Genomic DNA, 20,543 nt, shown 5'->3' with positions numbered 1-20,543 from the left:
TAGTTCATTTACTAAATACTCTTTTTGTTGTTGTTGTTTTTGTTCACTCAGACCTCATGACAGATGAGTAGCTTATTTAATTAATTCCAAATTGGAATTTAAATGTTTTCTTCAAAAATATTTTCTTTTTTCCTGAATTCAGATTAGTTGTTACTAATATGTAGCACAGTATTACATTCCACCATTGATTGATTTATTACATTCTTCTTAGGAACTGATTACAGATTTCTCTTTCGATACTGTGGCATTTATTTTGTCTGGTGAAGAAACATACCTATTAGCCACTGGGGTTGCATAAATTGGTATAATGGCCTAAAGTATTAGAATCATTAAATATGTCTCTCTTAAAAACTAAATGTCCCCTTTGCCAAAGACTGAAATTAAACAAACTGAGGATACTTTAGATTCTGACACACATACATTTATACAATCAACCCAATGCTGTTTTAGGCCACAAAGTATTCTCCGCTGACTTCAGTGAAAACAGCTGTGTAGTTACTTTGCTTGTTTTCAGGTGGGTTTTTATTTTTAAAATAAAAACTGGTTCATATTTTCTGGGTGTATATGTTATTTGTAAAATAGCCAAGAAAACTGAAGAACTCCTATTTCTTGGTAACATTATATATGTATTCTAAGTTTTGCATTTTAGGCCACCTTGCACAGTTGTTTGGGGTATTAGCAGTGAGCTACTCACTGTTCTGCCTACCGATTGTTGATAAGTGTGAAAAAAGAGGTGGGGTTTTCCTAAGCAGAAAGGCTAAGCTAATCAGACACAAGGAACAAATTACACCATGAACAGTTAACAGAGGAGCTTGAGGCAGGTGGATGTGAATGGTCTCAATAGAGCAGGGTTCTCAGCCTTTTAAAACTTACAGTAAGTACCCCTTGATACACTCAGGAAACTCCTCAGAAAATACCAGATCTAGTTTTCATTCATTTTTTGACTACAGAAAAATAATAGAGCAATTCTTCTGTTGATCTCAGAGAGCCCACAACACGTCAGAATGTTTATAACACTATGGCTTTCTATTTGAAATTTCTGGGTTTATCTTGTGAATCATGTTTGCACACATAACAGTGTTAACATTTTGTGGCACCCCACAGCACCCTTAAAAGGATCTCAAAGTAGCAGAGGATTCTGTGGCAGCCTGGTTGAGAATCTGATAAAGTTTTAAAAAATGTTAAATGGCAGGAGAAGCTAAATACCATATTTAACTGAATCTAAGATTAGTTTGAATTTAAGATGACTCCCCAGTAATTAGACTCCATATACAGAAAATGTATAATTTTATTATAATTTTTCATGTTTAGAATATAATTATTGGAGGGTCATCTTGAATTAACCCCCCCTGACACACACATGCACACTATCACCACTGCAAAGGTTAGTAGTGGCAGGGGACAGGTAATGAAGGTCAGGTAGTCGGATTTCTTACTCACTTATCTGTCCCTCTGCTGCCTGCACCCTCTCCCATGATGTCTGTGTTCCCTGTCACCTGCTCCCCTACCCTGGTACCTGTGCCCCCTTGTTACTTGCCTCTCATGCTGTCTACCCTCCTGCAAGCCCTGCACTCCCTCACTGCTTTCACCTCCTTTTTGTTCCTCCTGCTGCCTACTCGCTCACCCCCTCACTGCTGCTTACCTTCAGTTGGGACTCTGGCCCCATTCTGTCTCCCACCTGGCCATGGAGCAGCAGTTGTGGTGGTGGTGGTGGCTCCAGCCCCTGTTCCAGGACTGAGTCAGTCAGAGCTAAGGCTGGGGCTGGGGCTGCTACAACCATTGCCACTGCTACTGTGCTTGGAGAGAGAAGCTGGGACTGTGACAGAGGACGCAGAGGCAGCAGGGAAGAGAGATGATGGGGACAGAGGCAGTGGGGTGGGCAGAAGCAAATACCACGTCAAGGCTGGACGCAAAGCCACAGCAGCTGCCTGCCCCACACCTTATACTTCAATCCAAGGCAAGGATATTTTTCCCCCATATTTTATGGGGGGTGGGGACTAATCTTGAATTCAAATAAATATGGTAGAAACTTATTATTTACTGTCTCTCAAAATACTATAGAAATAGGTCACATAAAATTAACTATTAGGTAGCAGGTTTAAAACTAGTAAAAGCAAGTTCTTTTTCAGGCAGCATGTAATTAACTTGTGGAAATGATTGCCACAAGCTATTGTGGAGGCTGATAGTTTAACAGAGTTCAAAAGGGGATTGGACAAATTCTATCAGTAGGTATTGAACATCGTGAGATATGATTGTAGCCTCTGAAACAAAACTTCCTAAATATGAGAATGCTGGAAGCTGCAGTGGGAGGTGAGCAGGAAGATGTAAAATTCTAGACATGCCCTGTTCACTTGCCCCCTCAGCATCCATGATCTGCCACTGCATGAGACAGGGTGCTGATCTAGATGGACTTATGGTGTGACCCAGAAAATGGAATTTTTCCTTTTCTTATATCCTTGTCTGTCATTCTGTGGAGCATGCCTACATGCCCATGCCAAAGACAGTTAAATATGAGATTGCTTATAGTGTGAGAATTATGAATACCCTCTAGAAACAGGGAATGGAGCTATGTGAGCCGGTAGTTAGATTGAGATGTGCTAATGGATGTTAGGATTTCATTGAAACTACATAGAAGGAGAGGATCACCTGGAGGAAACATGAGCAAAGAAGGAAGAACTGGGTGCCCAGAAAGATGGATGTTGGCAGCTAGTTCCCTCTTGTAGCAGGCAGTGCTCTGCTTTTGGATTCCCAAATATCAACACAAAGACCAAGGTGGTGGGGATTCATGGCTCCCGTCTTCAGGAGATGGAAGCATCTGTCTGCTGACTAGACCAGTTGCCTTTGGAGGTTTTCTGCCTGCCATGAGTCTAAATCAAAGATGTTATATAAAAGTTACAAAGACTCATCCAATTTTACGACAAATACTCCGTGATGCTCATTCAGTTGCATGCTAATGTACTGCTGGGGTAACCCTGGACAGATGAAAAGTGATACAGGGCTCAAGGTGCAAGTGTGAAGAGGACAGCAGCTTAGATTGTTGTCGTCAGTTCTTCCAGTCAAGGGTAAAGGCTCAGGCAGGAACAGATACATCCTGGAAATCAAAACATGGCTGTGTGGATGGTGTCACCTATAGGATTTCGGCTTCTTTGACCATGGGGTGATGCTCTAAGAAGAAGGCCTACTTAACAAAGATGTGGTCCACCTAATGAAGGGGCAGGGAGAGCATGTTTGCATAAAGGCACACTAAGCCAGTGGGGAATGCTTTAAACTAGGTTTAATCAGGGGCACTAACAATATCCACAGGTTAGTAAACAGAAACATGATTGGGATAAAAGCCAGGAAAAAGGAGGCAATATGAGGAGTCTTAACAAAGCTACAGGAGGAAAATCATCAGGGTTATCAGCCAGCCATATAATATGTGTACATGCTAATGCAAGCAGCATGAGGTATAAGAGGAACTGGAAATCCTAGAACACATGAAAAGGGTTGATGAAATTAGGGTAAATTAGATTTGGTGATATAGTTCACATGAGTTGGATGCAGCCATAGATGGATAGAACTTTTTTAGGAAGAATAGGCAGGGAAGAAAAAGGATAGTGGTCTTTCTGCCTGTACGAAGGAGACATACACTTGTTCTGACGTATGGTACAAAACTCTTTTCAATTTGTTGCTTATCCATAGGATGGAACTGGTTGAGAATCTAAAGGTGGAAGACAACTGGGGTATTTATGATCATGAAATGATAGAGTACAAGACCTCACTCCCCACGCATATCCAGATTGGAGCTAGGCTGCTTTCTGCCATATGTCTGGATCTCAGCTATTCTGCACCCCTCCCACCCCTCATGTATCTGGATTGGAACAGGGCTGCTCTCCACCTCTCCAGCAGACAGATCAGAGTTAGGATGCACCTTCCTCCCCCCAGCTGGATTGGGCCCCTGCCACACCAGCCCTATTTACCATAGATTAGTAGATTGTAAGGCAGGAAGGGACATTGAAAGCTCATCGGGCCCAGCCCCCTGTACCAAGCAGGAAAGATAACTGGGCACTACGTGACCCCAGCAAGGTGACTGCCCAGTCTCCGCTTCAAGATTTCCAGGGTAAGTGATTGCACCACCTCTGGAGGGAGCTTACTCCACAGTCTGGACACCCTGACTGTGAAGAAGATTTTCCTAAAGTTGAGCCTGAATCAGTCTTCCAGGAGTTTCTGGCCATCACTTCTAATTTTCCCCTTGGGTCCCCTGGTGAACAGTTGCTCACTGAGCCCTTGATGTACTCTTCTAGTGTAGAGGTAAGCTGCTGCCAGGTCCCCTCTCAGCCTTCTTTTCTTCAGACTGAAGAGTCCCAGATCCCTCAGCCTTTCCTCGTATGGCTTGTCGTATGAGACTCTGATCATATGGCTCTTCTTTGGACTCTCTTAAGTTTGTCCATGTCCTTGTTAAAGGGGGGTGCCCAGAACTGGATGCAGTACTCCAGCTGCAATCTCACTACTGCTGAGTAGAGCAGAAGAATCACCTTCTTGGTTTTGGTGGAGATGCAACAATTGATGCATGCCAGAGTATTATTTGCCCTACTGGCTACAGCATCGCACTGCTGGCTAGTCATACTGTGGTCTATTATTACCCCCGGGTCCCTTTCATTTGTGGTGCTAGTCAATTTGGTGGCACCAAGGCTGTAGGTATGTTGGGAGTTGCTCACCCTGAGATGGAGCACTTTACATTTCTCGATGTTGAACTTCAGATTCCTATCCGTCCAACTTGCTATGCTGTCTAGGTCTGCCTGTATCTGTAGCCTATCTTCAAGCATGACCATGCTTCCCCATAACTTCGTGTTGTCTGTAAACTTGGCCTGTAAACTTCACCCCCACATTCAAATCATTAATAAAGATTTTGAAAAGTACTGGACCAAGCACTGATCCCCGCAGGCCACCACTGCCCACTTCTCACCAGGATGACACAAATCTGTTCACTACAACTTTCTGGGCCCTATCCTTCAGCCTGTTTCTTACTCACCTGACAATATCAACCTGTTTTCTCATGTCCAGGTGGCAAGTTACCTGGTCATAGAAGAAGATGAGGCTGGTAAGGCAAGACCTGCCCACGATGAAGCTATGCTGACTGTCATTCAGAATCTTACCTTCTGCAAGCTTATTGCAGATAGACTCCTTGATGAACTTTTTCTAGGATTTTCCCTAGGATGGAAGTTAGGCTGATTGGCCTATAGTTACCTGGGTCCTCCCTCCTGCCCTTCTTTTGGATGGGCACAACATTGGCCCTCTACCAAATCAAGCCCACCGATGGGATCCGGGGCATGAATAGATCCGGCACTGTCCATTCAGTCCACAGGGCATAAACCTTGGCCACCACTAGTCTAAAGGAGAAAGGAAACCAGAAGATCTGTTTTTATTTTAAGAGACTATATAAAGGATACATGAGAAAAATACAAAAGAAAAGGTAGAAAGAACAGCCAAACATAAGCTTAGATGAACAGTGAACTCATCAGTGGCTTGAAAATTAGAAAGTCATATGATAAAAAGTGGAAACTTGGCCTTGTGACTTATGGCAAATATAAGAGTATAGCATAGGCTTAGAGGCAGAAATCAGGGTTGTAAAAAGCAACAGGAAAGCATTCTGTAAATATGTTAGAAGCAGACAGATGATCAAGGAAAGTTTTAGGTGTCTTAATGAAGAGGGCAATCTAATAATGGATAATAAAGATGACTGAAATTTTAATGCCTTTCTTATTTCAACAACAATATTATTAGAGGTCCAGAAAGCATTACAGGCAAGGAAGGGTTGGATGACCTGAGTTTATTTAGTCTGGAGAAGAGTGAGGGGTGATTTGATACATCTTCAAATATACAAAGGGCTGTTATAAAGTGACAGACTGTTATTTGTGTCTACACAGGGCAGCACAAGAAGTAAGCTGTATTAAATTGTAACAAAGGAATTTTATGGTAGATAGTAGGAAGAACTTTCTAAGTATGTGGGTGATTAAACACTGTAATGGATTACCTAGAGAGGTTATGGAATCTCTATCATGGGAGGTTTTTTAAGAGCAACTTAGACAAGCAGTTGACTAAGTTGGTTTAAACAAGGAATCCTGTTTTAAGTAGAGGGTTGGATTTGATGACTTGAGGTTTTCCTTCCAGGCCCATGTTTCTGTGATTCTATTATGATTCTATTTTTAAATAGTTTAAGTTTCATAAATATCTTATACATATTATAAACATCTTATAGGCATGAGTAACCTGTGTGGTGGGCCAGTAGTGGGGTGCTCCTGTGCTGAGCCACCCCCCTTACTGTGCCCAGCCAAAAAACAGGCTTCAAATGCTTTCCCAGGGGTGCTGATCCCCTTCCTGGAGAACACCTGCAAGCCTACAGTATCTACTGCCACCACCCAGATTCAGGTCTTTGTCTAGGCCCTGTGCCACCTGGGATACACAGGCCCTGTAGACCTTGGGGTTGCTTAAACCTAGCAGAATGTATCTGGGTGCTTCTTCTAGCTGGAAGCATAGGAAGTAGCCTCTCCTAGTCAGCTGAGTAAAGGGAGCAAGAAGGCCTGCTCAATCCCTTTCAAGCATGTACAACAAGGCTGGCTGTAATGGATAGCTTTACTGGGTAGAGAGGGTAGGCATGGGGAAGGTTACAAGTCATAGAAGTAGCAAAAGAATAACCCTGAGCATGAGAAAGAGAGCTGTGGAGGTTCATGCTTCTGTATGTCTAAGTTGTGAAATGTCCAACCTACTTCTTCCTCTTAAATAATCCTTCTGACCTCATCACCTGTACCCAGTCAAGGACAGGTGTCATTTGATGCTGGCCATCAATTTGAAAAACGTCACAATTACCTAGAAGAGTTACATGGGCTTAAGCCCCTGCTCCTAGGTCATGAGTTCAGAGCTCCAAATAATAAAAAGCTTAAACCCACACCCTGTTACCTGGAGGAAGGCGATCGCCAGGCACTTTTGCTGCAAGCCGTCCAGGACGGCCGTCCGCTTCACTGGGTCTCTGCAGCCATTGGTGTTGAGCGAGGCAATTGTGGTGACCGCCATGAACAGGAGAAGAGGGAGGAAGGGTAGGCAGGGTACCGGTGGGAGAGAAGGTGATAGATACCGGGCAAAAACCATGGAGACAGGGGGAGGCCTAGTGTTGTCCTACCCTATTCCACGGGCCCGCCTTGGCCCCACACCTCCCTCACCCGGGTCACCAGCTTCTCGAGCCGGAAGGCATGTTGATGTGTGCCCGGGTCCCGGCGCATGAGCCTCGCCGCGTCACTAGCGGTGCGGACAAACTGCGCGGGGTCTGGGCACCATTGCTGGATACTCTCGGCTACGTTCCTCTGGCCCTTGGTCTGGTCCAAGAGATTGAGGAGGCCTCCATAGCTGGGGGCCACCCAGGGGGGTTTCTCCAGAAGGAGTTGGATATTGCCAACCGAGAACCGGTGGGGCTGTACTCTGGGAGGGGACTTCCCAGTGAGGCCGGTGAAAGTGCCCTCAATGGCCAGGTTCCCTAGCAGGCCCCTCTCTGTATCTGGGTCGTGGACCATCTCTGGGAGATCGATCCCCATCCACTTTGAGGGACAGACATGATCCCGCTCCCGGGGCCGCTTGCGGCGCTCAGAAGGCAGGCACCCCATCTCCTCCTCATTGGTCTCAGTGGGCGGTGGGGTGGCAGGGCCCTCTACTGTCTCTCGTGCCTGCTGCTGCTCAGAAGGCAGGCACTCTCCCCCTGCCTTGCTGCTCACAAGCCCCACTAGCTGGGATGGGGGCGAGGGGTTGCCAGATGTACCTGGAACACCCTCAATCATGGCCTGAGGTGGCAGGGTTTCCGGGGGGGCGTGCAGGGTAGGCTCGGGGGGGCTGCAGTCTGGTCCATAGACCTGATGGCTGGGGGCCCCTCCAGCAGGGCTGGGGGAGCAGAAGCTGTGGGAGGCTGGCAAGGGGCACCAAGAAAGCTGTGGGGGCTGTGGGTGGGGAGTGAGGAACACTAGCAGGGCCAGGGCAGGGACTGTGGGTAAGCGTTTAATCTTAATCATAGATTTTGGGTTTTTCAGCAGGGAATTTGTGATTTTTTTATCAGGAAAAACCATGATCCCTGCTGATTAGGGAAGGGTGTAAACCCCCACCCTGGCCTACACCATCCTAGGGTTTTTCCTGCTCACTGCTCAAGGGGTGAGAGTGTAGAATGATCCCAGCCCCAGCTAGAACTCTGAGGCAAAGGAGGGAGAGGTGGTGTGCAATGCATGCATCTGTTAATGATACTGAGATTTTCAGTCTCCCTCTCCTTGCTTCTTCATACTGTCTGCTAACCTGACAGAGCTGCAAACCAGCAGGAGGATGATAACACAATGTTTATCTTCCCATCAACAAAACAAAAGCCTTTCTTATTAGTTCAAGCTCTTTTTAAACAGCTTTTTCCAAGGAAGGAATTGAGGGAAATTACCAGCTGACCTGTTAATTAGCTCCAAAAAGCCCTAAGCAGACACTGTTTTGTCTGCTTGTCCCAGTGAAATTGGAGATACACATCCACAGATACCTCTCAGCATTAGCTAGTATACCACATGCCTATGGTCTGTAGGGTGGGGCCTGTACTGGGGGAGATGGGAGGGAGGGTGGGGGAGAATCCCTGCTTAAGCAGTGAACAGTGACAGAAGCCAGACAGACCCTGCTGTGCCTGCAGAATCCCCTGGGGAGCTCTGGATAGGTCAGCCTGTTATCTGGAGCAGAGAACCCAAACCAGGGCTGCAAAGCATCTGGAATTCTGGAGGACTCTGATTTAACTTAAACCAGAAAGAAGTCTGAGACAGACATTGCATAAACCAGTTTGACCCACATCAGTTAAGTCTGATACATTCAACCAGATTTATCTTAAACCAGTTTCAGCCATTTTGAAACTGGTTTCTGTGCACTGAACATCCATTCTGTTACAGGTTTAAACCAGTTCCTGATCACTTAAACTGGTTTATGTCTAATGTCTAGCCGTAGCCTATGAGAAGCTGACCCAAAGCCCCAAATCATAAACTTTGAGGAGGACAAGAAAGATCATAACTGGAATATGAAACATGTTCCATTTTTAAATGTTGCAACTAACTTCTTTCACTATAATGGGAGAAATGAAATCCTTTTTCCTTTGAATCTTGGTTTTTATACTCTGAACCTAGTTATTCTTTTTATAGTTCATCCTGATTATTATGATGGGCCCTATTTCAGCTGATAACCTTGGCACACTGGGGCTATGAAGGTATATTTCATTCACTGAGAAACTGGTTGTCTCTGATCCCAAGTCCCTTTCCCCCCTCATCTCCCAGTCTTCCAACAGAGAGCACTATTTAATCAGGCATTGGACAATGGCAGAAAAGAAGTTAAATGTCATAAGCATTTTATGTGGGTATCTAAGCAAAAAAGCAAGGAGATCCTACAGTTTCTAACCCTCTATCTTCCTCCAAGATTGAATGAGCTGATATTTAAATGTTCCAGTTTTGATAAGGTTCATAGACATTATGACTGAATTTCAATCAGCAGTCAGTGACTTAGAAGGACATTTATTAATATAAAAAGAAGAACATGACAGGACAAGGCTCCTTGTTACACACAATTCCCACTACTCTATATCTCAGAATTTAGAATGCTAAAAACTCCCCCCAAGTACTTTCCTATATATTCACAAATAGTCTGTTTTCAAGGTCTGGACACCTCTCTCCCCCCCTACTGTTCCTGGAGCACTAAGCAACACATCTCACAAGAACTGACAAGCATCTGAAAGAAAACACAGCATTCATCATTCAGAACTCACCCAGCTCCAGCAGAATACAGATAAACATTTCTGAATCCTCTAGAAACCTACAGGAAAAAATTGATTAATTTTTGTCAACATTTGTAATGCTTATCTAGGGATTCCTTTTTCTAGCGTAATGTTACACAAATAAATATGCTTGATATATCGTTATTTGTTTGTTTTTGTTTTTTTTAATTGCCACTCCACCTTGTTCCAATTATATTTTCTCTGTATAAAATGGTTTTATAATCACATTAAGGTATGGCTAGTTGCTGAGTTATGGTATAATAATTTACACCTTGTGAATTTAACAGCATTCAGTCTCCAGCCTTCAACCTAACAATGTACAAGGTGTGAATTATTGCCCCATAACTCACACCCTGTCTTCTCTCATGGTTTAAGTATTATACTGAGATCGAACAAAAAGTTTAATTGGTTTTAAATATTTGCCCTCAATTAGAACTCACTCTAGGGAGTTGCATTATATTAGTTGTTGTCAACAGAACAAATTGTTTGATAATAATAAATTAATTATACAATGTAATGCTTTAAAAAAAAAACAAACAACAAATCTATGCAGCACCTAGCACAAGGACTTTCTGTCCCAAGACTAGGTCTTCCTGGTGATACGATCATTCAGATGATAAATATCATATTTTATCACATACAACACACACCTTTTCCCCAAAATTGACCCCCCCCCCCCTTGGGGTCTGTGTCTTAAGTGAAGGAGCTATTTTCTTCACTGGGAAAAAAGAAATCCTGGAGATGCTTTGTGCCATGCATCTGCCAAGACGGCTGCTGTTTGTGTTGGGCACAGCAACCTGAAAGGGTGGAGTCATTTGTTCGCTCTGTCACAGTTGTAACTATTGCTTGAGTACTGTATCTTTCTCTTGAAGCAACAAGTGAGGTTCTGGTAGTATCTTGATGAGGCTTGTTATGTGGAAACAACACTTTATCTACAGGAACTTATATAAAGAACTATTTACAGTAAAAAATTAAGTTCTGCTAGTGTCTGTATAAGGATCTGGGGCCTAACCTTGCGTGGCAAAATCTTCCTAGAAATATGGAATGTCCTCCTAGAAAAAAATGGAATGTACAGGTAGTGTGGCATTCCAGGAGATAGTTCTTGTTGCCTACTGCCTCATCGAGATTGTCTCCTGGTATGCCACCCATTCTGGACACTTCATGTTCCCAGAAGGACTTATTCTGTCATTCAGCGGGCCATGACTCTGGGAAACACCTTTTTTTTCTACAATCTATCCTTCAAAAAAAAGGTGTGAATTTTATTTGGAGGCATGGTGTGTCAGAAAATATGATAATTTTATTTCATGACTGTGGAATAACATTTGGGTAATAATTGCTTAATTTGCCCATAAAACTTTAATATTTTTTTTTTAAATGTGAACATGAAATATAATGTATATGCTGTATTTACTTGGGTAACGCATCTACCTTTTCAACAAAATCATATCCCCAAATTGGGTTGCATACCTTAAATGGGGAACCTAATTTTCTGCATGCAGTAGAAGAACCTCACTTTGATTTCTGCACCACTGGGCAGGAGTAGTAGAATGCCTATTCAGGCAGCTGAGAGAGTCAATTGACTTAATAGCCCATTGTTCTTCACTCCACAGACATTAATGATCATCTCCCCTGTTTAATGGTCTTGATGCTCTACTAATGAAGTTAAGCTTTCTTCATAACATTTTGCTCTCTCATAGCTGCTCTTGTTTTCTTTTCACAGCTTTGGAGACTCTTCAGCTCTTTTCAAAATCATTGATCCACCCAGGAAGATCAGTCTTCAACAGGAGGTAGGGTTTCAGCTTCTAGTTAAACAATAAAGGGATGGTGAATGAAATGATTATGAAGCTCTGTCCTTGCTCTATGCAGCCATAACTCTGGAAAAATCTTATTTTCTTCCTCATTCTTCCTTCCCAAAAACATCATGCGTGTCTTATTTGGGACATATGATATGCAAGGAAATATGGTAATAACCTCTGGGAAAATACTCTTTTCCCAAACTGACATGCTTTTTATGGTTTCTTTTTCCAGTGTTTGTCAAAGCACTCAATATACAGATTCTTGCTGCTTTCTCTGAAATTAGGATCACTGTAGAGTATGAGTAAATCAGGATCAATTTAGAGTCTTGAGTATTTAGTTATATATGTTGAAGATTAACCTTGTATATTAAAACCTATGATCTTCCCTTGAATTTACAATTATTATAATGGAATTTACAGTTAGTATAGTGGAAAAGCCATGCAGGCTTTTCCTTCAAGGTACAACAACAATATTCTCAAGAGAATGAGATCCAATGTTAAACATTTTTAAGAATCTGGTTTAAACACAAACTATCTGCATACTTTTACCCTAATCCTTTGAAGAAATCCACAGGCTCATTCATAATTTATATAGACAGATGTATAACAAATAAGTTGTAATATCAAGAATCTCTTACCTTACTTATTTTTGTCTTAACTTCAGATGAATGTTGCAAAACAGAATTAATGTTTGTGAAGTGCTTTCAAGATTTAAAAGTATACATTCTTTAAAGGCCAATAATTTTAGTAGTTGTACTAATACTATACATGTAGAAACAGGAAGAATATAATAGCATCCTATTAGCTACATGGCTACATGCATGAACAGCAGTAGAATTAAGAATATAGGGTTCTGATTTAAATAGCTGTGTGCCCAGCAGTTCTGTACCCCAGAACACTGACTACATCTGTGAGCTTCAGTCAGACCCCTTTGCAGAATGTTTTGCATTATATCGGAAGGAATATTTTTTTGAGGTTGCCATTCATGGTATAGACTGAACAGAACCAGGTCTGTGGGGAAAACATCCTGTTGGGCAGGTCACTTGACTATAACCCATGGTACAATTCTGTGGCCTTAATCTGAATTTGGACAACAGCTTTTTGGCTGGGCAGCATAGGCGGTGGAACAAGGGTGGCTAATGGGACTTACCACCCCTTCCCCCCCCCCCGCACAACCCAAGGCAGTGGTAGGGCCATGAGGTAGCCCAGCCAAGGGCTTCCAGTGGTAGCAGCAAGGATGGGAAGGGAGTGGGGCTCCCTCCATTCATTGGGCATAAGTCAGGGTAACTGGCTATTAGTTATAAATAATTAATTAGGGATTTAATACAATGAGTACTTTACATAGTGCCTAAATTCTTAGATTTGTATTCATTAATTTGATCATCCCATAAATTTAAATAGTTATCAACTATTATTCTTGTATAAAATCATCCTTGTCCATTGTAAATGGAGAGTTTCAAACTTTTGATATTGTGTTCTCTTGCATATTGCAGTTCCCCCCTGTATATAATTAAATTATGTAAATAATTATTTGTGAGTCTGCAAGGAGCAGAGGGTAAAGCTGTCTAGCACCCCAGGTCCTGAGCAATTGGACATGGATGTGGTTAGCAGTGCATGCCAAGAATCACAGATATATGCCATGCTATGCAATACAATAAATTAGGAACAGCCAGCATGAAATCACCAAAATCATGCCTAACCAACCTGTTTTCCTTCTATGATAAGATGATAGGTTATCTGGAGGGGGAAACAAAAGTGGATGTCATACACCTTGGCTTCAGGAAGGCTTTTGACAATCATTCCCACAACACTGTCTTTGTCTCTCCCGCTTCGTACGTCCTGAGTCTGGTATTGTTAATGTTCAACATTTTCATTAATGATTTGGATGATGGGATTGAATGAATGCTTAACAAATCTGACTATAACACTAAGTTGGGTGGAGTTGCAGACACTTGCATGGTGGGACTAGGATCCACAGTGGCCTGGATAGACTGGAAAAATGATCCACAGTCAGTCAGATGAGATTCAACAAGGACAAGTGCTAAGACCTCCACTTGGGACAGAATAATTTCATGTACAAATACTAATTGGGAAATGTTTGGCCAGGTTGCAGTACTGCAGAAAAGGACCTGGCAGTAAAGACTAGCTAAATATGAGCCAATAGTGTTTCTTTGTTGCAGAAAGGCTCAATGGTACACTGTATTACATTAACAAGACTGTCATTTGCAATCAGGGGAAGTGATTCTTACACTTTATTCAGCACTGGTAAAGCCTCACTTGGCACTATGTCCAGTTGTGGGCCCCATTCTTCAAGAAATATGTGGACAGATTGGAAAGAGTCTAGTGCAGAGTGACAGAAATGATGAAGGGCCTAGGAGGCAAGACATAAGATGGAAGGTTGAAATAACTAGGGTCATTTAGTGCAGAGAAGAGAAGACTGGCGGGGGGGGGGGGGGTTGATAACTGTCTTCAAATACCCAAAGGGTGAATATAGAGAAGACAGAGATAGGGTTGTCCATATGCCCATAAGGTACAGGATTGGAAACCATGAATTCAAGCTGCAGCAGAGGAAATTTAGGCTGGAGATTAGGAAGAGAATTCTCATTATGAGAATGCTCAAGCATTGGAACAGACTATCTGACTTGTGGAATCTCCATCCTTGAAAATTTAGAATAGCAGGTTAGACTGACACTTGGTGTATGGTTTAGTCAGGGATGATTCTGCCTTGGACAGAGGTCTGGACTAGATGATCTTGTCAGGTTTCTTCCATCCCTGCTTTCCTGTGATAGGATAGGATATGATTACTATTATTATTGCACTTGTGAAATAATAATGGTAATGACTATTATTGCCGTTGTTGATGATGTTGTTGTTATTATTATCATTGTTATAATTACTATTATTTCATAAGTGGAATATTCCAAATCTGACTGGGGGCTTTATAATGTTTATATCCCCTTCCACGTTGCTACCTATATCACAGATAGCACCCCAGTACCTTGTCAAAATGATTTAATTTAGTGTATTAAATAGCCAGGGAAATTGAAGCCTTTGCATATAGACAGTACAAGAAGTATTGGTGGTCAAACATATAATTTTTCACTTTTTCTCAGTCTGCAAAAATGTATACATGGCTATAAGTTTATGCACTACATGCAATCGTATTACATTTACTTTTAATGAGAGCACTCACAGGCTGGGATTTTCAATGATTTAAATGGCCTCATGCAAAAAAAGTGCCTCAGCTGCACTTGAGGTAGAATTTAGGGATGAGAATCCAAGTAAGAAATCAACCAAACTTGCAGTAGGGTAACAGATAGGGCACAGGAACCTTAAGTTTTATAGTGAAAACTTACTTAGAGGTTTAATGGGCAGCTATTATGTATGCCCTAAATTGCTGACATCTTGTTTTTCTTAATCATCCAGACCAGTGGTCACCGACCTCTTAATCTCATTTGACTGGCCAATGGCGGAGCCTCTGACAGTTGATCTTAGTCTATCAGAGGCTCCACGATCAAGATTGGCAGAATGTACTTGGCTGGGCTAAGCCATACCCCCTGCCACCCAGGGTGGGCTGGGTGAGTGGGGTCAGAGCCCAGACCGCTTGTCTGGGAGGTGGGGGTGGAGGGAGAGGCAGGTGGGGAGGCAGTAAATCTTGGGGTGCCAAAAAGTGGTCTTCACCATAAAAAGGTTGGAGACCACCGATCTAGACACATAAGCTCTACCTAAGTACATCTAGAGTTCACAAACTAGACATCCCTACACCAAAGACCCCTCAGAGATCCAAGTGAGTAGTCATGCTCATTAGGACTTTGCAAAATGTTGCTGGATGTTTCATTTTGACACTGTTTTGAGACAAACGAAACGAGGGCAGTCAAAACGTTTCAAAAGTTTTGAAATGTTTTGAGTTTCGAAGCAGCCCAGCTGAGTTTCCCTCCCTAGTGCTATGATCGGGCTGGAGAAGGTGAATTCCCTTCCCCAGCACTATGATCAGGCTGGGGAAGGTGCGCTCCTTTCCCTAGCCTGTTCATAGTGCTGGGGAGGGGAACTCAGCCAAGCTGAGTTCCCTTCCCTGACCCTATTGAAACATCGAAACAGCAAAACCGTTTTGATGAATCGGAATGGAACAGTGTTTTTGAATCAGAACAAAAGTTGAAATGAAACACTGTTCCATCAAAACATCAAAATGGATGTCAAAGCAAAATGCTGCTGTTTCGCACAGCCCTAATGCTCAAAGCAAACCTAACCTATACCAACAACACTGTGTCTAACTATTTTCACTGGAAAACACAGCTAATAATGATGATTCCTACCTTTCATATGATAACTTAGTGGTTGTAGCATTTGCTCAGGAGGTAGGAGATAAAGGAAAATACTTGTTACTTGGAAATATTAAAACTCACATTACCTACCACCCACTATAATGACATAACCACTAGGTAATGGGAGGTAATCTTCCACCTAAAGTTGAAAGTTCCATTTTGGATCTGTCCATAAAGCAGTTATGTGCTCAAATCTCATTAAAAGCCAATTGAAAGTTAGCATCAAATTCCCTCACCATAACGTTAAACATACACCTATGCAATGATTTCCAAGAGTGGGGCCTTATAGTGTGCCAAAGTCTGGGCAGGCTGCCTCACACAGCCTTTGGCAAATATTGGCACCAGGCTACTGAATTCTTGCATTTTACTTCCTTCATTGACTTCAGTAAAGGGTGTGAAGATTCCATCATCTGCTCATGAGGATCTGTTCCAGGGACTGTCATGTTCCTCAAAGCCATCGCCAGTACACAAATGCCGGTAGCTTGCTTTGCAGTGGCAAGAAAGAAAACCTGACATTTATTTTCTTAGTTTGTTGCAAACTCCTTAGCATTTTAAATACTTATGCAAGAACTTACTAGAGTTGTTTGATAAGGAAAGATGTCTGGCAGCTATTTTGTTGATTCTTAGTTATGAAGAGTAAATAGAAGAGCTGGCAGTTTCACATGGAAGGTAGCTAGAAATTTAAAAACGTGTACTTTGAAAAATATCACATGAGGTTTAATTGTGCCAGCAGAAGTATTTCTGAATGTCCTGAAGACTTCCAGCATCCATTCATAAAAAGGCAAAATACCATTACTAGCATTTAAGGAGAACGAGGTAGTTAGCTGTATTAGTTTGAAGTCAGGCAGAAAGCAAAGCAGGGTGACACCTTTAAGACTAACTGGTTCAGAGAATCATACACTCCCATATTTAATTAAAATAATTTATTTTCCCCAGGATTGAAATACGATAGTATAACCAAACTGTGCACCACAGGAAAAGAACAGAAGGAACCAAAGTGCCACCAGCATCTAAAGGCTTCTCTACACAGCAAATTTAGCCAGCATAGATACTTCAGCTAAAGGGTATGAACTTTTGTTGGATTACTTTGTGTAATTGGGGAACATGGTATACATAAACTGGCATAAAAAAGCCTTTCTGCAAGCATACAGTGTTCTGTAACAGCTGTAGCAGCAAAGGCTCTGTAATGTGAACAAGTCCCTAATAATGAGTGAGATAGACCCAGATGGTCCCAGCAGGTGAACTGTGTTCCATGTTGCAGAAGCGGCAGCAGCAGAAGCAGGAGCAGAAGCAGAAGCAGAAACAGTGGTCAGGGTGGTCATGGTCATCCCTGCCAATCTGGGATTAGTATAACCCTGATAAATGAAGAAAAATACACCAACCAGGCAACTAATACCAGGAAAAGGCCATTTCTGGGGAAATTTCTACTGCTAGAGATGTTTCTGAGAGAAGAAGCAGTACCTCTCTCCTTGCAACTGCCTCCTCTCTCCTGCTCTTCATGCCTTCCTGACACCAGGGTAATCTTGATCTGGTGTAGGGAGCAGTGGAAAGTATAGGAAGCAGTGGATACTTCTCCCCTTCTGTTCCCAGTGGAGAGTAAAGCATGGGGAAAGGCTCTCCACATCTCTCCTGGCCAAGGACACACAAGTATGGGGAATGGGCAGGGGATCTTTTCCTGCCGCTCCACTCCATTTCTCTAGGATGAGAGTAGAGCATTGGGCTGAAGTTCCTAACCCCTGCTTCCTAATCAGGCAGTTCCTGATCTGGGGAAGCAGGGGGAGCATTTTCTCATTGTGCCAGAAAGAGCTTCCATGGCCCTACTGGATGGCATCCACATAATTTAAATTCTTCAGGGCCAGAAACCAGGGCAGCAAAAGCATCCCTGAGCCCAAAGCTCAGTGGCAGATAAGATAACATGAAGTTTGATGTGTGAGAAGTGAGGCTAGTGACTCCCCACTCTGATTCTCAGCCCCACAGACTTTAAATACCACAGATGCCATCCAACTGACAGACACTTGGTGATTGCTCAGTTAGGCTCCGGGAGCGGCGAGAGATGCGCGGGTGAAAGCTCACTGTGCCCCTGCTCTCCCAAAGCCCCCCAGAGTCCCCCCAGCAGCCACAGAGCCCTCCGCTGACCCCCAGCACAGCCGGAGTTAAGCGGGGCCCATGGTGGCAGGGGGTTAACCCTTAGAAAGTGGGAGGAGGCAGCTGAGTGGGAGCTGGGCTGGGTCTCACCCCCCCCCAGGCCCCTACTTGTCCCAGCCCCCCAGGGAGAGAGAGAGGTAGGGGGAGGGTACTTACCAGTCCCTCTCCAGTGAGGCAGGGTTCCCCAAATCCTGGGCAGGGCCCCCTCCCAGCCCAAGAGCAGTTTCATCGAAGGCAAGCCCACTATGCATGCGCACAGTATAAAAGCGCACGCCAGCAGCAAAAAAGCCTCTGTTAGGCTCTGGGAGTGGTGAGAAATGCATGGCTGAAAGCCCGCTGCACATCCACTCCCCCGAAGCCCTCCAGAGACCCCGCCCCCACCAGCTGCGGAGCCCCTTGCCAACCCCCAGGACAGCCAGAGGTAAGCAGGGCCCATGGTGGGAGGGGGCTAACCCTTAGAGAGTGGGAGGAGGTGGCTGAGTGGGAACTGGGCCGGGTCTTGCCCCATCCAGGCTCCTACTTTGCCCAGCCCCCCAGGGAGCCATGTGAACAGGCTGCGCAAACAGGTGCGCTTGTCTGTTGGCACATAAGTTAGCGTGGAGTTCATGCAGGAGGGTGCGTGGAAGGGCCAGAGGCCCTGCCTGTGAGACCCCACCCTAGGGAAGCCAGTCTCATCTGTAGCCAGCCTACCAGCAGCATGATGTGGATGGGCAAGCGCCACACAACGAGGATCCCCTCAGAATCTGTGGCCCCCAACTCTGGCACCTCAGAGACTGCCACCCATATGGAGCCCATGGTTCCAGGCTCCACACAGATGGAGCCCCTGGCTCTCGGCTGTGGGGGCTGCCTGTCCCTTTTCCAGGCTCTGGGGCCCAGGAGCATGGCTACCTCCCCTTGTGAGGTCTCTCGTGTGCCAGCTGGAGGAGCTCCAGGCCACAGTCCAGAGACTGTGCGCCATCAGGAACTGTAAGCAGGAGACTGACTCCTACTGCCAGGCCCTTCTCCCCTGGGAGCCAGAGTATAGACCATGGTCTCCCTCCAGGACAAGAGAGGACCCCGGGACCTCTCATTCTGTCCAGTCATGGGGATGGACCAAGGTGGTCAAGGGCCCTAAGGCCCGCTGCACCAAGGCCTCTGCCCCACCGGAGCTTAGCAACAGGTATGAACCTCTTGCAGCCCCAGCAGAGCCTGCTGAGTTGCCAGCTCCTGCAGGCAACACAGGCCCAACTGCAGCTACTGCCCCCGCTCTCCCCAAGACAAAACATAAAGTGTTTGTTGTGGGAGACTCCATCCTGAGGTGGACTGAAGGGGTAATCAGCTGCCCCGACCCCTTAGACTGGGAAGTCTGCTGCTTCCTGGATGCCTGCATCTGAAACATTGCGGAGAAGATCCCTAAGCTCCTCCAGCCCATACACCACTATCCCATGCTCCTTATTCATGTGGGCACCAATGACACGGCTCAGAGCGCTCCCAGCCAGGTCATGAGGTGCTACAGGGATTTGGGAGCAGGGCTAAAGGGTCTGGGGGCACAGGTTGTGGTCTCTTTGATCCTCCCAGTCTCAGGTTATGGGCTGAAGAGGGAGAGGAGGCTCCAGATAGTCAACCAAAGACTGCAGCGCTGGTGTCATCAGGAAGGCTTTGGCTTCTATGACCACAGCCCACTCTTTGGTGAGAGAGGCAGTGAGCTGCTGGGAAGAGATGGCCTCCATGTCTCTTCCCTGGGGAGGAGGCTCTTCTCAGCCAGACGGGCTGACCTGCTCCACCAGGCTTTAAACTAAGCCTGCCATGGGATGGGGGGACTACCACCATTTCTGGCTCACTGACCAACCCTTGCAAAGCCAGCAAGCCAGGGCACTTAAGGGAGCCCACCCCTGCCCCAACCCTGGTACAATCTGTGGACAAGGCAAGGGCCCCCAAGGGGACACTTGTTTGCCTGTACACAAATGCCAGGAGATTGGGGAATAAGCAGGAGGAACTCATCCTCCTGCTTAACGCAAATAATTATGACATCATAGGGATAACGGAGACCTGGTGGGGCTCCACCCATGACTGGACCATGGGTATAGATGGCTATACCTTGTACAGCAGAGATCGAGTAGATAAAAGGGGTGGGAGTGTAGCTCTCTATGTTAAGGAAAGCTATGCATCCCTGCAAGCTGATGTTGATGCCCAGGGCGGATGACTGGAGACCCTCTGCATTAAAATCCATGGGGAACATGGCACAGGGGACACAATGATGGGAGTCTACTACAGACCTCCCACCCAAAGTCAAGAGCTTGACCAGGAGTTTGCCCGGAAACTGGCTGAGGCTGCATGCTCCAAGACCATGGTGGTCGCAAAGTTTCCTATCGTGTGTGAATGTCCTATACCTGACTCAAAAAGTCAGCCAACAAGAGGTAAAGTGCTGCTCGACCTGGTACTGGCTATTGGGGATGACCTAATCAGCAACCTAGTGATTGATGGGAAGCTGGGAGACAGCTT

The sequence above is a fragment of the Alligator mississippiensis genome, chromosome 4, assembly GCF_030867095.1.
Source record: "Alligator mississippiensis isolate rAllMis1 chromosome 4, rAllMis1, whole genome shotgun sequence".
Lineage (NCBI taxonomy): Eukaryota > Metazoa > Chordata > Crocodylia > Alligatoridae > Alligator > Alligator mississippiensis.
The sequence above is the reverse complement of the archived record's forward strand: the minus strand, read 5'-3'. Positions refer to the sequence as shown.